The sequence below is a fragment of the Cervus elaphus genome, chromosome 25, assembly GCF_910594005.1.
Source record: "Cervus elaphus chromosome 25, mCerEla1.1, whole genome shotgun sequence".
Classification (NCBI taxonomy): Eukaryota; Metazoa; Chordata; class Mammalia; order Artiodactyla; family Cervidae; genus Cervus; species Cervus elaphus.
The window spans coordinates 10,014,621-10,036,664 of record NC_057839.1 but is presented as its reverse complement, the minus strand read 5'-3'; positions in this window follow the sequence as shown (position 1 = coordinate 10,036,664).

Sequence of the window (22,044 nt, the reverse complement as noted above, 5' to 3'; positions counted from 1 at the left end):
TTCTGCTGTAATCCCTCCAGGGGTTCCCATCTCATGCAGGAAAAGCCAAAATCCAGTCCTCATTGTGTCCCACAAGGTCTGTCCTCACGAGGCCACCTCTTCCCTTTCTGTCTTCAGCTCTCTTTATGCTTCCCTTCACTCATTCCTTTGTTGCCACACTGGTCTCCTTTCTGTGCCTCAAACACACTGGCTGCTCCTGCGCTTCAGGGCATCTGCACTCACTGGCCATCTTCCTAGGATGCTATTGTTCCCCCAGACACCTCCATGACTTACTCTCTCACTTCCTTCAGATCTCTGCTCAAATGTCACTTCCTCAGTGGGCTTCCCTGGCAGCTCAGTGGTAAAGAATCTGCCTGCAATGCAGGAGACACGGGTTCAATCCCTGGGTCCGGAAGATCCCCTGGAGAAGGAAATGGCAACCCACTCCAATATTCATGCTTGGAGAATCCCATGGACAGAGGAGCCTGGTGTACTATAGTCCACGGGGTCACAAAGAGTCAGACACGACTGAGCAACTGAACACACACAGTGACATCTAGCTGATCACCAGCTAAACCAACAGCTCCACGCTTACTGCCTGTCCCCAGCTTCCTTCCCCGATTTATTCTTTTTTCCAGAGCAGTTTTGTTCAGCCAACAGACTACAGCTTTAGGCAGTTTTTTTTTTTTTCTTAGTTGTCAGCCTTTTGCATCTGTCTCTCCTGCACTTGTAGCAATGCCTGGAATATCTCTTGTTAAATTGTTGAATGAATGAAAAATCAAATCCAGCAGGTGGAGATGCTAAAGCCCATCTCTGTCCTGCTGTAACAGAGAGAGCTGGGCTGAGGAGGTGGACAAGTGCCTCAGGCCCAGAGGAAGAGAGCTCTGTCTGAACTGGAGGCTGGTTGTCTAAAGAAACTGGGACGGAGAAGAACAAAACTGACTCCATATTGAATCTAGCTCTGGCCTTTGTGCTCTGTTGTCTGTGCTTAGTCATGCTGGCTCTGAAGCTTTTGTAAAAGAATGTCGCTTCTAGTCTAAAATATATAGGATGGCCCATTCTCAAGGCTCTGACCTTTAAGGGTATAACACTTTAACTTTCCTGTAAAGGTAAAAAGTTGCAGGTCAGAGATTAACATTTATCTTTTGGAGGTTTACAGAAATATCATGACCAGACCTACTTGGACAACTGTAGGAACAAGGGATTTCAAGAAGTTTGCAACCATCAGCCACATTTCTCCCCTTTTAATATAAAAGAAACCCAAATTCTAACTTGGATAAGATGGTGCTTTGGGACATGGTACATTTCTCCACCTGTTTGTGTTGTCTATGATTTCTTTCATCAGTATCTTATAGTTTTCTGAGTACAGGTCTTTTGCCTTTAGATAGGAAAAAACTAAAATTAGATCTACCATATGATTCAACAAATCCCAGTCCTGGATAATATACTCAGAGAAAACCGTAATTCAAAAAGATATATGCTCCTCAACGTTCATTGCAGCACTGTTTACAATTGCCAGAACATGGAAGCAGCCAAAACGTCCATCAACAGAGGAACAAATAAAGAAGATGTGGTACATATATACAGCAGACTATTCCTCAGCTATAAAAAGGGATGAAATAGTGCCATTTGCAGAGACACAGATGGGCCTAGAGATTGTCATACAGAGTGAAGCAAGTCTGAAAGAGAAAAACAAATATCGTGTAATATTGCTTATGTGTGGAAGCCAGAAAAATGCTGCAGATGAACTTATTCATAAAGCAGAAATAGAGACACAGACGTAGAGAACAAACTAATGGATACTGGGGTGGGGGTGGCGTGAGTGGAAGATGAATAACACAGGGACCTCTACTCAGCGCTCTGTGGTGACCTAAAAGGAAATCTAAAACAGAAACGATACATGTATGCATATAACTAATTCACTTTTCTGTACAGCTGAAACTAACACGATGTTGTAAAGCAATTATGCGTGCATGCATGCTAAGCTGTGTCAGTCACGTCCAACTCTTTGCAACCCAATGGACTGGAGCCCGCCAGGCTCCTCTGTCCATGAGATTCTGCAGGCAAGAATATTGGAGTGGGTTGCCATGCCCTCCTCCAGGGGATCTTCCAGGCCCAGGAATCAAACCTGCATCTCTTAGGTCTCCTGCATTGGCATGCGGGTTCTTTACCACGAATGCCACAGGGGAAAAGCAAGTATACTTCGATAAAATTTGGCTGATTCAGGTTGATGTTTGGTAGAAACCAACACAATACTGTAAAGCAATTATCCTTCAAATAAAAATACACTAAAAAATAATTTAAAAAGTTAAAGAAATAAATACAATTTAAAAAATTCCATTCTGGCTGAAAACTTAGCCAAGTTACTACCAGGTGAATTCAGGTAAATTCTGATTTAAATTCAATCAAATTGGAGGCAAAGAAAAGAGAAAATAGAGGCGAGGATAAGTAATAGTTTCCTATTGCTGCTGTACCAAATTATCACAAACTTTCCTTTAAATAGGACACATTAATTATCTTATGGTTCTGGACATCAGAAGTAAGGTGGAGTTTTATTCTGTTAACATCAAGGTGTCAGCAACTTCCTTCCCTCTAGAGACTCCGGGGAGAATTCACTTCCTCGCCTTTTCCATCTTCAAGGGGCTACCTGCCTGCTTGGCTGGTGGCGCCTTCCTCCCTCGTCAAAGCCTAGCAGCACAATGTCTCTCTGATCCTTCCTACATCATCATGAATCTCTCTGACTGTCAAACCCAGCTAGAAAACTGCCACTGCTCTCCAGGACGTATGTGATTAGATTAAGCCCACCTAGATGATCCAGGAGAATTCTCCCCCTTTCAATGGGCATAATCTCAATCAATCTGCCAAGTCTCTTTGCCATGTAACGCAGCATATTTACAGATTTTGGAGATGATTTCATAGACATCTTGAGCAGGGGACATAATTCTGCCTACCATAGAAAGTGATGAGAGATATGTTCCCAGAACCAAAAGACATAAAAATGACCTTAAAACATCCATTCATTGAAAGAAGACTTATCAAGCACCCATTTCGTGCCAGGTCTATTCCATGTCCTGGGCATAGAGCAATAACGGTGTCAGCAAGCACATCCCCTCTTGACATTTACATTCCAGACGAGGGAGAAAGACAGCATACAAGAGAAGCAATGAACTAGGTAATAACAGGAAGTGATGAGGCTAAAAAGGAAATGTGGTATGGAAAAAAAGCGAGAGAGTGCCCTAAGAAGAGAACATGAAAAGGCCTCTTACAGGAGAAAACACGAGGGATGAGAGAGAAGGAACCATCTGAAGGAAGAGTACTCTAGTGAGAAGACAAAGTAAGTGCAAAAGCCCCGAGGTTGGTATAAACTTGGAGTTTTCAAGGAATGGGAAACAAAAGACGAGTATGATTGGTGTGCAATGAGCCAAGGGAAAGATTTATGATAACTGAGATCAGAAAGGGGACTATGGTTGAGTTTTGCAAGCCTGACTGGTGTGATAGTTCTGTTATTAGTGCACTAGAGGATTTTGTGGAAGGGAGTGGTGTGGTATGATTCACATTTTTAAAAGTCATCTTGTCCATCAATTGACAAAAGGATAAACAAAGTGTGATATGTCCAAATATTATTTGGCAATAAAAAGGAATAAAGAATGACAGGCTTTCAAATGGATGAACCAGGAAAATATCATGCTAAGTAAATGAATCCAGTACAAAAGTCTATATATTATATAATGACATATATATAGAATGACTGTAATAGTCAAATTTGTAGAGACAGAAAGTAGATTAGTGGTTATTTATGTCTGGGGGAAGAAGGGGAAGTTTAAAGGTGATGGCTAAGGGGATGAGGAAATATCTTAAAATTAGGTTGTGGTGAAGGCTGCACAACTCTGTGAATGTAATAAAAGCCATTGAATTGTACACTTGAAATGAGTAAATTGTTTGGTATGTAAATTACATCCTAATAAAGCTCTTTTTTTTAAAACCTTCATTCTAGAGACATCTGGTTGAACTTGTGTTCCGAATTCATACATTCATATCCACAATAGATGCTATGAGATGGTAAAGTGATGACAAATTTCAAAAGTATGTATCCACCAAAAAGAGAGGAATTGGAGAGAAAAATGACTAGCACCAAATTTCGGAAGCTGAAGAAATAGATCTCTAGATTCCTAGTTTAGCAAACCAGAGAAGGCAGAAACCTAAAGCAGGCAATGAGGGAGTCCCAGCAGGACTGATTTGCCAACTAAAATGCTAGAAAGGACCATTCATCAAAGGTATTGAGGACCGCTGGCAGGGGAGTTGCAGTGTGGGTTGAACCCAGGAGGACTGGCTTAAAGTCTATAGATAAAGACCACCCCAGGTTCTGTTCTGCACCTTGCACGGGAGGTTTGTGTTCTCTGGATGTTCAATCAGAAAGGCTCCATGCCTGGGCCAGCAGGCACAGTTGAGGCTAGAAGGAGCACAATGGTATTGAGTGAAACTTTACATGCCTCATGATGATGCCACCTGCCTCAAGCCCTTTCCCCCATCAGGTCTATGAAAGGTCAGCAGCCAACCTTGTTCTTACCTCCACTCCCATCCCTGAGGCAGAAGATTATACAATTCCTCTCTGAAAGTCTCTGCCTAGGGGATTTCTGCTGCCTTAAGACTATGTAATAGCCCCATCTTAGTTTATTTGGGCTGCTACAACAGAATACCATGGACTGAGTGGCTTAGGAGCAATAGAACTTGATTTCTGAGGGCTGAGAAGTCTAAGCTCAAAGCACCAGCAGACTTGGTGTCTGGTGAGAGCCCACTTCCTAGCTCATAGGTGGCTTTTCATAGACAATTTCTTCCTGTGTCTCTGCATAGTGGAAGCGGCAAGGGAGTTCTCTGGAGTCTCTTCTATAAGGATGCTAATCCCATTCATGAGTGTTCAAATCTTATGTTCTAATCCCAAAGGCCCTACCTCCTAATGCCTCTGAAGTTTCAGTGCATGAATTTTGTGGGGACACAAATATACAGTCTATAGAAACCCCCAGATATCACTGGATTACAGTCACAAACATTTATTTTTCATGCTCCTGGGTATGCAGATTGACTAAGGTTCAGCTCATCTCAACGGTTCCCTGAGGTTCCAGGTTGCAGGTTGGATCAACACTTTCTCCCCGAATTTGGAGCTAGTGGAACTAGACTCAGGTTCTTCTTATGGTGGATGGCAGAGGGCAAACTTAAGCATACACACAGACACATGAAAAGTCTCTGCTCCAAACACATCTGCTCACATTCCATTGCCCAAAGCAAGTCACCTGGCCAGTGAAGCTTCAGAAAGGCAGGGAAGTACCCTTCTCTCAGAGAGGGTAGCAAGGGCATGGAGGGAATAAAAATGCATGAACAAATAATACAATATATCATACAACCCAAAAGAAAAGACACATGAATGCTGACTACTGAGCTCCTCCAATGAAGCAGGTTCTTCAGATCCCACCACAGTGAACCTTTGTTCTCAAGACTCTTTAATATTCTTAAAAATTACTGGAGACTCTGAAGATATTTTGCTTATGGGGGTCATATCCATTAACATTTAGAAATTAATCCAAGAAATGTTTTCAATATGTGTTAATCCACTTAAAATATTAATTGAAAACTCACTATGTGTACGAATAACATATTTTTATTAAAAATAGTTTTTTTGAAAACAGCCAAAAATTTAGTGAAAAGAGTGACATTGTTTTATAATTTTTGAGTTCCCTGTGCTATATACTAGTTTCTTATTGGTTATCTATTTTGTATATAGTAGTATGTATATGTTAACCCCAAACTCCTAATTTATCCTCCACCCTCTTTCCCCTTTGCTGTTGTTCAGTTGCTGTCTATCTGACTCTTTGTGACCCCATGGACTGCAGTGTACCTTCACTGTTTCCCTGAGTTTGCTTAAACTCATGTCCATTGAGTCAGTGATGCTATACAACCACCCCATTCTCTGTCACCCCCTTCTCCTCCTGCCCCATGGACTGTAGCCGACCAGGCTCCTCTGTCCAGGGAATTCTTCAGGCAAGAATACTGGTGTGGGTAGCCATTCCCTTCTCCATGGAATCTTCCCGACCCAGGGATCAAACCCAGGTCTCCTGCACTGCAGGCAGATTCTTTATGGTCTGAGCCACCAGGGAAGCCCTCGGGTCCTCTGAAATCCACCCAAATAGTAATTACTCATGGGAACTCCCCCTCACCCCCCCTGGGCCTCTCCATCACCTGCTAGATGGAATAACTTGTTTTAGGCACTTAGCTATTATGTAACTAAGCCGCCTTTGAATGCAACCATGTATAGAAGCAGCAGCAGAGCCAAAAAGAGAGCTCCAGCCTGGATCTTTAAGTTGACACAGTCATTCAAATTCCTTAAAAGGAAAGAAACCTCACGTGGACCGTGAAACTAATCGTAAGAGCCACATTCAGTGTCAAGACAGCCTTCTCTGAGTATCTAGCAAGACCAGGGAGCAGAGGGTCTGACGAACATGTTTGGTGACTGCAATTTGGCAAAAACAGAGTTAATTAATTGCAGAGACAGTTAAATGAATGCTTTCATATGAGGCACACAACAAGGTTATAATCTTTCCTGGGTTCTCTGGGACACCTTAGGAGAGGGTTTTGAGGTTTCCTAGTCATGTTACTTCTGCTTGGTTAGGAGTTATTGCCCCTTGTCCCTTGAAAGCGTAACATGGCAGATGCAGAGGCATCAAACAAAAGGGTCTGCACACACGTCCCCATCAACATCTTGACTGCCTCTCTGCAGACAGTGTCACTGACTTTCCCTGTGACTACCATTCATCCTCGGATACCATTTTCCCAAAAGATCCATGAAAAACCCTGCTTTTCAAAGTCATGCAGGCCTAGGAGCTTTCAAAGGCTTTCTGGAAGGAGATGGTATTTACCACCAGCCAACTCTCTCTGCTGCCGTGGCTTAATACAGCTGACTCTCCTTGTTTTCACAGGGATGCTTGACTTTTCCAACTACGTCAAGAAAAATTAACTTCATCTAACCCATGATCGTCCTTCCCTGGTGGCTCAGATGGTAAAGAAACACCTGCAATGCAGAAGACCCAGGTTTGATTTCTGGGCTGGGAAGATCCCCTGGAGAAGGGCATGGCAACCTACTCCAGTATTCTGGCCTGGAGAATTCCATGGACAGAGAAGCCTGGTGGGCTACATCCCATTGGATATGACTGAGTGACTGACACTAACTAACTAACTAACCCATTATCGGGCTTCCCTAGGGGCTCAGGCAGCAAAGAATTCACCTGCAATGCAGGAGACTGGGTTTGATCCCTGTGTCAGGAAGATCCCCTGGGTAGTGAATGGCTACCCACACCAGTATTCTTGCCTGCATAATCTGATGGACAGAGGAGCCTGACGAGCTACACTCTATGGGGTCAAAAAGAGTTGGATATGGTTGAGTGACTAAGCATGCACCCAACCCATGATTATAGAGCAGGAATTCACCAACTGCCCCAAAATGGTGTTCAGTTCAGTTGCTCAGTCATGCCAACTCTTTGCGATCCCATGGTTGGCAGCACACCAGATTTTCCTGTCCATCACCAACTCCTGGAGCTTGCTCAAACTCATGTCCATTGAATTGGTGATGCCATCCAACCATCTCATCAGTAAAGCTTTTCTTTGATTAAAACTTGCTTTTGTAAGGTCATGTAACAATAAAGACAGTGATACTCACAGCAATGAGAGTGAAGATACTAATGGCTACATTTGTTGAGTACCTATAATGGGCCCCCAACATATAACTCCTTTGAGCTGCAAAATAACTTTGCAACATGGGAATGACTATCTTGCAATTTACAGATAAACACATTGAAATTCATAGAGAGGACCTGGCCTTTCCAGCATTATATAGTCAATATGTGTGGCAATGCCAGGATTTAGGTCTGCAACTAACATAGTCTGATCTGACTATGCTTATGTCTCTCTGGTTATTTCTTCCAAGCTGGATTCATACAGGAAGTTGAAAGGAATTTCTGCCTCAGCTTCAAATTTACTAAGGGGGTCTGGGTATGGCCCTCTGGGCCTCAGCTCCTTAACCTCTGTCCCTTCTGGGCCCATGCAGGGAAACTTGGGCATTGCAAAGCATCAGTTGAAGGTATTTTGTAGTCACATAAATTCTTACCAACCTGAGACTTCTGTGGTTAAATCCAGAGTGAAAATGTTAAGAATAAGGATTACAGTTTGGTTAAGAGTTCAGGTTTTGAACTAGACCACCCCAGGTTCCAATTCCAGTCTTTTTACCTGCATCTGTAACCTCAGGGATGCCACTCAACCTCTTTAAGCCTCCATTTCTCTCTGTAAGTTGTGGATAAAAATGCTAACCACTTTCAGGTTCAATGAGATGACTTACATCAAGTCTCTGGCACATAACCTGTGCTCATATTATTTTTAATGCAGTCTATTCACAGAAGTCCAGACCATCTTACCTGCCTCCTGAGAAATCTGTATGCAGGTCAAGAAGCAACAGTGAGAACTGAACATGGAACAACAACAGACTGGTTCCAAATCGGGAAAGGAGTATATCAAAGCTTTATATTGTCACACTGCGTATTTAACTTCTATGCAGAGTACATCAGATGAAATGCTGGACTGGATGAAGCACAAGCTGGAATCAAGATTGCCGGGAGAAATATCAATAACCTCAGATACACAGGTGACACCATCCTTATGGCAGAAAGCAAAGAAGAACTAAAGAGCCTCTTGATGAAAGTGAAAGAGGAGAGTGGAAAAGCTGGCTTAAAACTCAACATTTAAAAAACAAAGATCATGGCGTCTGATCCCATCACTTCATGGCAAATAGATGGGGAAACAATGGAAACAGTGAGAGACTATTTTCTTGGGCTCAAAAATCACTGCAGATGGTGACTAAAGTCATGAAATTAAAAGATACTTGTTCCTTGGAAGAAAAGTTATGACCAACCTAGACAGCATATTAAAAAGCAGAGACATTACTTTGCTGTTCATCTATTTAAAGCTATGGTTTTTCTGTAATCATGTGTGGATGTGAGAGCTGGACTATAAAGAAAGCTGAGTGCCAAAGAATTGATGCTTTTGAACTGTGGTGTTGGAGAAGACTCTTGAGAGTCCCTTGGACTGCAAGGAGATCCAATCAGTCCATCCTAAAGGAAAACAGTCCTGAATATTCATGGGAAGGACTGATGCTGAAGCTGAAACTCCAATACTTTGGCCACCTGATGTGAAGAACTGACTCATTGGTAAAGACCCTGATGCTGGGCAAGATTGAAGGCAGGAGAAGAAGGGGACAACAGAGGATGAGATGGTTGGATGGCATCACTGACTTGATGGACATGAGTTTGAGCAAGCTCCAGGAGATGGTGATGCAAAGGGAAGCCTGGCGTGCTGCAGTCCATGGGGTTGCAAAGAGTCGGACATGACTGAGCGACTAGACTGAACTGAACTGATTCACAGAAGTCACTGTTCTTGGGACTGTCTTGGTAAGTTGGGGATAATTCTCATTCTATCACTATTGTGCTTAGGGTTTCCCCAGGTTCCCTTGAGATTCAGTCCCAGATCCTGGATATAAAATCAAGGCCATTCCTGAGCCAGTCCCACCCACACCCCACCTTCATCCCTCCCAGTGTGGTCAGCATCCATCCCTCTCCTTCCCTCCACTCATCACCACTACCTTGTTCCCAGGCCATCTGGCACATGTAGTTTTCTGTACCCCTGAAAATCTGGTTTCACCCCATCTTACTTACTTGGATCAGAAAGTCATCTCTACAGAAGAGAAGTCTCATGCACTGGATGGGGTGGGGGTGGGTAGGTGGGTGCTTCAGAAGCATTTGCATTTTACTGGGAGGAAAGTCTGTGAGCATACACCCTGTTCTGAGTTGAGTTGTGTTCCCCACAAAAAAAAGATATACTGAAATCCTAAAAATCCTCAGAATGTGTCCTTATTTGGAAGTAGGGTCATTGCAAATGTAATTAGTTAATTTAAGATGAGTTTCTACTGAAGTAGGGTGAACCCCTATCTAATATGATTGGTGCCCTTGCAAGAAAATGTTTGTAGAAAGACAGACACAGGAACCATGTGACAATGAAAGCAGAGTTTGGAATTTATGGAACTGCAAGTCAAGTTATGCCGAAGACTGGCAGCAAAGCATCAGAAGCTGGGGAGGGCAAGGAAGGGTTCCCCTGCAGGTTGTAAAGGAAGTGTGGTCATGCCTATGCCTTAATTTCAGACTTCTGGCCTCTACGCTGTGAGATACCATTCTGTATTTATAAGCCACCCAGTTTGTGGCAAAGCTGATCTTCTGTATCTGTGGGCTCTGCATCAATGGATTCAACCAATGATGGATAGAAAATATTCTTTTTAATTCCAGAAAGTTACAAAAAGCAAAACTTGAATTTGCAGCCCACTAGCAACAATTTACATCACTTACATTTGCTTGCTATTTACATAGCGTTTATGTTGTATTAGATATTATAAGTAATCTATGGGTAACTTAAAGTATATGGGAAGATATGCATAGGTCGTATGCAAATACTATGTCATTTTATACAAGGGACTTCAGCATCCATGTATTTTAGTACCCGTCAGGCTTCCTGGTACCAGTCCCCTGTGGATGCCAATGGACAGCTATACTTTGTTACAGCTGCCCTAGGAAATGAATACAAATAGCAAGTGTCAGTTGCTCAGTTGTGCTGATTCTTTGTGACCCCACGGACTGTAGCCCATCAGGATCCTCTGTCCATGGGATTCTCTAGACAAGAATAATGGAGTGGGTTGCCAAGCCCTTCTACAGGGGATCTTCCTAATCTAGGGATCGAACCTGGGTCTCCTGCATTGCAGGTAGATTCTTTACTGTCTAAGCTAGGGAAGCCCAATACATATAGCAACTTTGTTTTCTACTAATTTTTCTAATTATTTACACCCTACCTTCTGCAGTTTTGCAACCAAGATATATCAGTTATTTGTGTTCAAAAATATACATGGCTGATTATTTTAAAATTCAAATAATATAGAAGTATACAGAATAAAAATTAATGCCCTCTCATAATCTAACCTCTTGGCAATAACTTGCTTACATATTAAATAAATATTTATTCATTACCCACTCCATCCTAGGGCTTCCCTCGTCGCTCAGTGGTAAAGAATCTGCCTGCAAATGCAGGAGACACAGGTTTGATCTCTGGGTTGGGAAGATCCCCTGGAGAAGGGAATGACTACCCACTCCAGCATTTTTGCCTGGGAAATCCCATGGACAGAGGAGCTTGCAGGCTACAATCGATGGGGTCACAAAAGAGTTAGACATGATATAGTGACTAAGCAATAACTCCATTCTAGACTAAGCATTGTGGACACATTAGTCAAAAGCGAACTGTTGTTCTGTACACACACTCCTGTTTTGCTTTTTTCCAAATGTCTAAGTTTGAACAAGCATCCATCACTTTCACAGTCAGAAAAGAAAGGAGATAGAAAATATTGTGGAGAAAGTTTTAGACGGAAAGAATGAGGAAGAAGTCTTTAGTAAACAAACATACCACATTCTCTTCCCCTTGGCTTGGGTCAGGGGTGCGGGGAGGACAGAAGCCTGACATTTCTCCTAAGTGAGTCCACCCCAGCTTGCGTGTTTATCCACCCAGAACCCCAGGGTGCCCTCAGGGCTACCGGAGCGCTCGGAGCTTGATTTGTGGCGACAGACGAGTCTCTGGGTCTGAGTCCCAGCTCTGCTTTCTCTGCCTTATGCTGGCTGTGAGCTGAAGTGCCCGCCCTCACACTGCCTCAGGGTGCTTGTCCGCAATAGTACCCACCAGCACGAGGCTATCTCCAGGACCATCTCCAGCTCTGAAGGGCCTGACTCTCAGGCCTCCTCTTAAACGGGGGTTTCTTCCTAAGCAAAATGAAGGGGAACTTTAATGCTCCTGGCCTTTCAGGGCCAAGAACTTCCAGAGTCAAAGCCCCACTTTTTCTACATGACTCCTCTCAATTTTTATTTCCTTCAAAAGTGAATTTTCTTTGGCATTTGTTACAAACTGAATACTTGTGTACCACCTCCTGGCCAAATTCATACGTTGGAATCTAATCCCCAGTGTGATGACATTTAAAGGTACTTAGGTCATGAAGATGGACCCCTTCATGAATAAGATTAGCGCCCTTATTAGAAAAGGCCAAAATGCTGCCTCACTTTCTTTCCTTCATGGAAGGACACATAAGAAGGCAGTTGTATGTAAACCAAGAAGAGAGCCCTCACCAGATGCCAAATCAGCCAGCACCTTGATTGTGGACTTAGCCTCCAGGACTGCGAGAAACTGTTGTTGATAAACCATCAGGTTTGCTGTATTTTGTTATAACAATCCAAACTGACTAACACAGAGTTAAACCGTCCAAGGGACAGTGGACAGGGTTCTTCTACATTTGAAGACAACAAAAGCAGAAGTGTCTTTCAACCTGATACAATATAGTCCTAGGAACAGGACGTACTGTGAATAGAAAGTGGAAAGAGTAAGTTCTAAACACTGACTCCCGGTGAGGCCTTTCTCTCTCAGAAGTAAGATCATTTTTGCTGAATTTGATTGCTTAGTACACAAGTCACTGACTATAGCCCTCACTCTAGGGGAAGGAATTAGCACCGGCTATAAATACCAGGACCTGATACAATATAGTCCTAGGAACAGGACGTACTGTGAATAGAAAGTGGAAAGAGTAAGTTCTAAACACTGACTCCCGGTGAGGCCTTTCTCTCTCAGAAGTAAGATCATTTTTGCTGAATTTGATTGCTTAGTACACAAGTCACTGACTACAGCCCTCACTCTAGGGGAAGGAATTAGCACCGGCTATAAATACCAGGACACAGTCATCACTTGGGATCATTTTACACACCTGGGACAATTGGGAAGCGGCTGAGCCCAGCCACCAGGAGATCAGTCAGCCCTGATCTCCAGTTCACAGGAAAAGAAAAAGTGTATGTGTACACATATGTGTGTACATATGTGTACACATGTGTGTATATGCACTCACATATGTTGTATGTGTATAAGCATATATGTATGCACATATACTTGTATGTGTATGAGTTATATATACACACTCACGCATACATATGTGTGTGCTTATATACAGTCATGTGAGTGTATGGGTGTAATTTTTTAATAGAACATATTTTGAAGAAACAGCAAATTAAAGCCTGAATGTAAGGAAAGAATTGGCATTAGGAATGGGAGATGGACAGAACCTTATCTGGGGACATTATACCCTGAATTTTGATCCAAGCAGACTGCTTTCCTAGGTCAGTTTCCAGGAGGGTAACCACACCACGGAAGGATGGTAAATGGGTGAAAGCTGAGATGGGAGCAGAATGGGGGGCTCGAGGGGCAGGGGGCAGAGAGGAAAGACCAAGCGAAGTGGAGCTAGAAATTCCTTCCAGACTTAATAATCCTGGGCATCATTAGTAACCAAAGCAAGACTTCAGAACATATGTTTTGTGTTGACAGCAGACCCTTAATTAAAACAGCCCCAGTGAAGAACAGCCTGATTAAAGGAAAAGTGGTGCTTAGAGAGCAATCTGACTGTCGACTGACATGGGTTGGCAGAGGGCGGGGAGTTGCCCCTCTGGTTCTCCAATCCTTCAAGGGGACCGGGAACTGTGTCCCCTCCCTGTGTATCAGGCAATGTGCTGGGCCATTTCACAGCCCTTGTCTCACTGACTCCTCGGAATCAATTTCATCTCAGTTTCAGAGATTTGATAACTCAGCGGGAGAAGCTAGATGGCTTGCTGGAGGCGCCCGCAGCCAGAGTGGTCGTAGCTGTAAATTCAGGGGGAGTCCTAGGCATAGCTTTCACTCATACACACTTCTGGTCCTTCTAATGAATCAGAATGTCTTGTCAGTTATAAAAACCATATGCCTCCTCTATGCATTCCTTCTTGGAAAGCCAGTGGTTTTAGGGACCCCCGAATTGCTCCAGGGCACAGCCAGCCTCATGTCTGCATTCCATCCACGGTCTAGAAAACACGGGGGCAGGACTGGGATGCTCCGCGCAGTTGTCTGCCTGTATGGCCAGGAAGTGAGAGCGGTGGGTATCGGGACTGGGCCCAGGTCTGTGACAGACAGGCCTGGTCTGTGAGACAGCTGCAATCATCTTCAGAGTCAATGAAAGAAACCACTTCCTGGGAAAACGAAGCCCTTTTCTGAGGAAGTGAGGCTGGCTCAGGAAACGAAATCCATTCTAGCTGTGGTTTGGGGGTAGAGGTTGCAGGGGAAGGGCAGAGAACCTGATCCTCCCCAGGACACTGCTGCAGCTCCACTTTTGGCGCCCCCAGAGAGGCACACACACGTTAGGAAGATAGACACCCAAACTAGACACCCAGCTCGTTGTCTATAAGAATAATGGCTAGCATGGCGTGAGTGATTACTATGTGCCAGGCGCTTGTCTTCCATCATTTAATCCTCCATTTAATGCATTATTAGCCCCACCTCAAATTAACCTTTCTCGGTGTTTTTAGGACAAAGACAGTATTTAACTTTAATAAAGGAGGAATTCATTATACTAAATGATCAGTTTTCATAGGTGAAGTGAAAACTAGACTTAGGATGGGAGAGACCCATCTGACCGTCATTAGCTTCCATGGATGGTTGGGAAGGTCTGCTTGTTGGCCTCTGTAGAAACGTCCTCCCTTCCACAGCTAACTAGACAGCCCCCCTTCACTTCTCTCTCCTCACCCCTGGTCTAGCTGATAGCTCCCCAGGTGGCCATTTGATCCATCTGGACCAGTGAATGCCTTCCCTAGGATTTGGGCTTGCGATCAGAAAACCACCAATCATTCTCTGGGAGCTGAAATTGTGGCATTAAGAACCTGAGACCGCATCATCATTCATCCTACCTCAGGTGAGCCAGTCTCCAGTAAAAGTGAAAAAACTTGGCTGTGGAGAAAAGGCCAAGAAATGAGGCAGAAACAGTGTTCTGGAACATTCCATGCCCTGGTTCTAATTTTCCTGATCCAGCAGAGTAGCTGCCCTTCCTGAGGCTTGGTTCTTCAGCCCTTCCTTGGATTCATGTGCCAGTAAGTCCTCTTTTTATTTAATTGTTGAGTTTCTGACACCTGCAATCAAAAATTCTAACCAACACACATATAAGTGAGATTTTCCTGGGGGGCAGATCCAGTCCCACTGAAAGATGTGGAGAGAAAGTTTCTGAGGTTTAAGCAGCCACGCAGTTCCTGTGTGACCACACAGGGGCCAACCCAAGGTTTGGGAGAGAGAGCAAGAACCATCATGAGGAGATGACTTCACAACGGCCACTGTGGCGGCTGGAAAGACCGTCTCTATGCTCTAGTCAACTCAAACCATGTTAAAACACCAGCACCCACAAAGCAGGTTCAGCTTGTAGGCGCAAGCCTGAGAAATTCAGTGAGAAAGGGAAACCATTTTATCTCCTGACTCCCTCATGAAGCTAAAGAGACTAATCAGTTTAGTGAGGGGGATCCAGCCTAGGGGACTTCCCTGGTGGCTCAGAGGTAAACAATCTGCTTGCCAAGCAGGAGACGTGGGTTAGATCCCTGGGTCGGGAAGACCCCTGGAGAAGGAAATGGCAACTCATTTCAGTGTTCTTGCCTGAGAAATCCCATGGACAGAGGAGACTGGCAGGCTACAGGACGTGGGGTAGGGAAGAGTTGGATAAGACATAGTAACTAAAAAAAAAAGAAATAACAAAACAAAAGATACAGTGACTAAACGACAGCAACAGTAATCCAGCCTGGCCCTGGGGTGACACATCGCTGGGATGCAGGCTTGGGACAGAAGGCATGCTGCGGCATCCTGGAACCACCTCCTGAGGCTGGCTGTCCGTCGGGAAAATGCAGAGAACAGTAATCCCTGTTTGGTCGACACACCGTGTGGAGAGAAGAGAAACTGCACGTGGGACATCGCCCGGACCCTCAGAGGTTTCCGGGGAGAGACCCTCATGCGTGTGTCTGGAGACGAGCATCCTACCACGGAGCAAGTCTGTGAAATGCTGTGCACCGTGGCCCCCTTGGAAGGGCACAAGCTCATTAGCGTATTAAAGGCTCTGAGAAGTCCTGCATCGGAAACCTGTTTTATCTATGTTTAGACTGGTGTTTCCCAAATTTATTTGACCATAAAATCTTTCTTTCTCTCTTCCCATGCACACACCTTAAGGATAGCCTAAGGACGCAATATCTTATCTGAGCTAGCACTGCCTTGGGGCAAAAACAAATAATCTACTAAAAAATTGGCTACAAAATTCCACCCGTTCTATCTTCTTAACCTGTTACGCTAGCCTGATTTTTCCTTCATGGGGACTTATTCAGCAGTCACATCAGAAAACAATGAACAAATGATATACACTAAGTCCCCTGCATATGAACCTTCAAGTTGGGAACTTTCAAATATTCGAACATGAGGTAGATCCATCAATGTCCAGGGTGAGTGAAATTGCACCTTGCCTGCCATCTCCTGTTGCTAACAATCCTTCAGCTCTACCAGCTCTGACATGACATGATGTCACTCAGTCGTGTCCGACTCTTTGCGACCCCATGGACTGTAGCCTACCAGGCTCCTCCGTCCATGGGATTTTCCGGCAGGAGTACTGGAGTGGGGGCTACCAGCTCTACCATCTCCCAACTCCTCTCTCTCCTCCAGGCAGTAACCCTTCTTGCCTGTTCACTGGATGCCAGCCCCTGTATGCCAGCTACTGTACTTTTCAAGATACTGTTGTTGTTCAGTTGCTAAGTTGTGTCTCTCTTTGTGACCTTGTGGACTGTAGTGGCCAGGCTTCCCTGTCCTTCACTATCTCCTGAAATTTGCTCAAACTCTTGTCCATTGAGTCGGTGATGCCATCCAACCATCTCATCCTCTGTCGTCCCCTTCTCCTCCTGCCCTAATCTTTCCCAGCATCAGGGTCTTTTCCTGATGAGTCAGCTCTTCACATCAGGTGGTCAAAGCATTAGAGCTTCTGCTTAAGCATCAGTCCTTCCAATGAATATCAAGGTTGATTTCCTTTAGGATGGACTGGTTGGATCTCCTTGCAGTCCAAGGGACTCTCAAGAGTATTCTCCAACACCACAATTTGAAAGCATCAATTCTTTGGTGCTCAGCATTCTTTAGAGTCCAACTCTCACATCTGTACATGACTACTGGAAAACCTATAGCTTTGACTATATGGACCTTTGTCAGCAAAGTGATGTCTCTGCTTTTTAATTTAATTCAAAGTACTACTGTAAGATTAAAAATGTTTTATTTTTGTGTTTGTTTATGTAATTATTTATGTGAAAAGTATTATAAACTCAATACAGTACAGTACTATATAGCCAATTGTGTTAGTTGGGTATTTAGGCTAACTTTGTTGGACTTATGAACAAACCGGACTTACAAACACGCTCTCGGAATGGAATTTGTTCTTATGTAGGGGACTTATTGTATCTGCGTTTATGTAGTAGGAGGGAAAAATTAAGTCATATTGGTTTGGGGAAATTTCTATTCTATGTCACCATGCTAGGAATCCAAGCAAACAATCAAGTTAATTTTTATCTGTCCAGGTTATTAAGGAACTGAACATTTAGAAAAATTAACTGGTAGTAAAATTATCCATAAATGAATTGGCATAGTACACATTATTCTATACTATATATTCTACCTACCCAACAGATTCACAGCTTGGAGTAGGTAGATGCATGAGAAATGATTGCAGAACAAAGGACAGGATCATCAGTTTCAGCCCTGACTTTACTGGCTATGACTTCAGGCCAATCCTATCACCTTTCCTTGCCTCAAGGGTCTCTTCTCATACTTGGGAATAATAAGTAAACACTTCCCTCCTGTGGCCATTATGATAATCAGGTGAGATTGTGGGATGTGAAGATATTTGTTTGGTCAGCAAGAAAACCCTGTAAACTGTGGCCGAAATTATACTAAATGGGTTCTATGCCATATCAAAATAATATAAGGCAACCAAAGTTTTGTGGACAATATGTGTCTATAACAGAGATGAGCAAACTTTTTCCAAGAGCAACATAGAGAGTATTTTAGGCTCTGTCACAACTGCTCAACTCTGCTACTTTAGAGCGAAAGCAGCCATAGAAAATAATGTAAATGAATGGATATGGCCATGCGCCAATAAAACTTTATTTACAAAAACAGGTAAGAGGCTAGATTTGGCCCATGAGCTGCAGTTTCTCATACACTGGTGTGTAAGTTTGTGTAATCCACAAATAACTTGCAAACAGTGAACGCTGAAATATGCAAAGGATATGTGATTAGCATTGCACTTAAAGAATGAATTTTCCTTTAATATTATGTGTTATTATACGTTCATTTAATATATATGTTCATTTTACAATGAGTAAAACAGGCATCTTCCACTAAACTAACCATGTTCTAATAAGATTCCAAGGATTGTCATGGGATTTCTACAGGCAGTTAAAATTGTGGATCCTGGGAACAGCTTTCAATTCCCACTTCCTTTGCTTCAAATTCCAACTCTGTAGGGGTCCTGGAGACCTTTCCCACATCATAGCCAGGGCTGTTTTGTGGGAGGAGGGGCTACATGCCATTCCAGAACTGCTGTCTTAGAATTATGCAGCCCCGACTCCCCCTTTTGTCTGCTGTAACTTGATGATCTCACAAAAAGCACACACTCGATCAGTGATTCTCAACTGGGCTATTTTGTGCCCCCCTCCCCGCCCCAGGGAACATTTGTCAATGTCACAACTGGGGGCTTGCCACTGGCATCAAGTAGGTAGAGGCCAGGGATGCTAATAGACACCCTACCAGGCCCAGGACAGTCCCCACTGCAACAAAGACCTGTCCTGTCCAAAACGTTAGTAGTGCCAAGGCAGGGAAATTCTGCTCTATCTTAATAGATTTTAGTCATTAACATCATAATGTAATCATACTTTATATAAAATGAATAATACTGATTTAATATTATTTAATACTATTTATTCATGTTTAACTCAAATAACCATTTGTTTGTGTATTCACACTTTTGTTTCTCCCTTTGTAATGAAAAGGAGTTGTATTTTCTCTAGATGATCTTTATAAGTGGTGGGGTGGTGATGGGGAGGGGGAGAGAAACTCAATGTGAGCCCAGCCCAGCTTGCAATCATAACCCAGAAAAAACAGAGGGCAGGGAAGGAGGGAAATGGCACGGTTAATACTGATTCATTTCATATATTATGAGCTTTAATGTGAATTATATGACATAATGTACTCCACCCCTCGCCCCCTGCCATTTCTTCTGGGTCTGAGGTTAAGGGGAAAACAAATATCCATGGGGCTGAAAATGATTTACTTCTAACTATGTGTGGCACTCTTTTTTTCCTTCTCTCTCTCTTCCTTAATTTTACAAAACTACTAAGTTTAATATTAGTAATAAGGGAATATAAAGAGAGGGGGAGGGGAGTGTGTTCTGGAGTCTTTTAAAAATGTAATACAAAGGACACAGGTGATTTTAACAGCGCTGGTACTGATACTACCAATAAAATGAATAGTTGACACTTTTTGAGAACTGTTTGTTCTAAGCACTGTGTCAGGCAGAGACAACTTTTGGATGTCCCCTCTTCGAGCCTGGAAGCATCCCCAGGAGGCCACTACCACCGTTGTTTTAAAAGGTTAATGACTTGCCCAAAGTCATCCTGTTTTCTCAGTGACAGGAGCAGTAACTCAGACAGTCTGGCTCCAATCTTAACTCTTAACCCCATCTTTGTAGCGATCTGCCTCCACGTATCCCCATCCCCACCCCGAGAGTCCAAGAGTTCTTGTTTATAGTCCCTGAAGGGCCCAGGACCAAGCCTAACTTACAGCCAGACGTAAGCCCCTGACTTAATCGAATGGAATCAAAAACAGATTTTGCTTCGGTTGCAGGGAGACTTCCCGGAGGCAGCCGCGGGGGGGCGCACTGGAGCCGGCAGTCTCGCGCTCCGCTGCGGAAGCGCTGGACCAAGGTCCAGGAGGAGCCTGGAGCGAGCAAGCGGGAAGGAAGCCTCGGGATGCAAGGGTGAAGGAGGGGTAGGGGCTGGGGAGGACTGCCGACAGGAGGAGAAGCAGAAACAACACATTATCGCGTGTTTTCTGCATTGCAAGGACAACATTATTCCGTCAAGGGGATGGCAGGAACCACTTAATTAAATCTCTCTTGTTGAAACAGAGTGCTGACTTCAGTAATTGCCCGTTTAAATGGCATGGAAATATGTACTCCGCCGGCCCAGACTCTGGGCTGATCCCCGACGTCTCTCCCGCTGTCCCTGTGTGCTGGAACCGACACCAAGGGCTGGTCTTAATTTTGAAGTGAGGAGGGGTGGGGAAGAAGGTTTTTTTGCAGGCCTGTTCATTTCCTTCCAGAGAGTCCTTTCCTTTTCATAAGTCCCGGCTTGCAGCCCGCATGCTTCCTGTAGATCAGTCTTCCGTGTCGGAATCCGCGGCTATCTAGAATGATTGCCTATTTGTTCACAGCTGTATATTTAGCACCTAGAGCCCCCCAAATTGTTCTCCGTGTCCCTTCTCCATCCCCAAGGGCTCGGCATAAGATCTCACAAAATGCTGAGTAGACATATCAGTATCTCCCAGTTCTATCTGATGACAAAAATCAGCCCAGGCTCACTCAAGCACAGGTTTCTCTGTCCTGGGAAATTCTGATTCTACGAGGCTGGAAAGAGGCGGGGGATCTACCTTAACAAGCATCTGCAAACTCCCAATTTGGCAAGTGTGGAAACCCTGCCTTTGCAAAGAACCTCCTGCCTCCCACATGCCTCACACTAACCCCCTTAGGGTGCAACCTGCCTCCAGCTCCTCACCTGCCAGACCCCACCCTCCAGTCCTTCCTCCTGGCCAGATGCCACAGAGATTTTTTTAAAAGCAGAAATCCATCCCTGTCATTTTCCCACTGAAGCCATCCAGCAGCCTCTCTTTGCCTGGTCAAGGGAAGCTGGGAGGATAGGTAACGGCCACAGGCATAGCTGCTGAAGCTACAACATGGGTTAAAATATTAAGCTCTGGGGCATTGCCGGGCAGCAAGTTAGACTCCAAATCTCGAGAAACCATAGATTAGAAGAATTCCTTATAAGATTATCTCAGGGTTTCTCAACCTCAGAACTCATGACATTTTGGACAAGATAGTTCTTCACTGTGAGGGGCTATCCTGGGCATTATGGGATATTCAGCAGCATCTCCGGCTAGATGCTAAACCCACTAGATACCAGCAGCTCTTCCTTACTAGTGTGACAACCAAAACTGTCTCCATGCGTGCAGGCTTAGTTGCTCAGTCATGTCCGACTCTGGCCAGGCTCCCCTATCCATAGGATTCTCTAGGCAAGAATACTGGAGTGGGTAGCCATTCCCTTCTCCAGAGGATCTTCCCAACCCAGGGACTGAACCCGGGTATCCTGCATTGCAGGAAGATTCTTTACCAGCTGAGCCACCAGGGAGACCAAAACTGTTTCCAGACACTGCCAAGTGTTTCCTGGGGTCAAATCCTTCCCCGTTGAGAACCACTGGATTCTTATAAAGAGTAAATAATTTTTAAAAGTATGGAAAGCTCTTACCCCATACCTGGCACAGAATAATTGCCCTTCAAGAATATCCATGATTTACCTCTAACCTGTTACTGTAGGCTTTCTTCCTGTCCATTTCCCACCTTCACCTTGAACTATGCAGTGTCCCCTGAATATTTTCACTCCATCTCTACTTGGAGTTGGGTGCCCTCATTTCTTAACATTTATCCCACCGTGTTTTACTTGTCTTTCTTTTTTTTCACACAAAATATTTATATATGTTTCACATACATGGCTTAGTATATTTGCACACATCACCTTGGTCTGTCATCCGAGACTAGATGCAACAGCACCCAAATAGCAATGAGCACGCCAAGTGCCCAGATTTTTGGCTTTAATACTATTCTCCAATAACAGGAATCAATGTTTCTTGAAGAAACTGGTAATTCTAGGAGTTGTGGAGGAAATAAACTAGATGAGCCTGGACCATCTAGTAGTAAATATTAAAGAAGTATTAAAAAAAACAAGAATGAGCTTAAACACATACACAAAATTATGGGATCTGTCA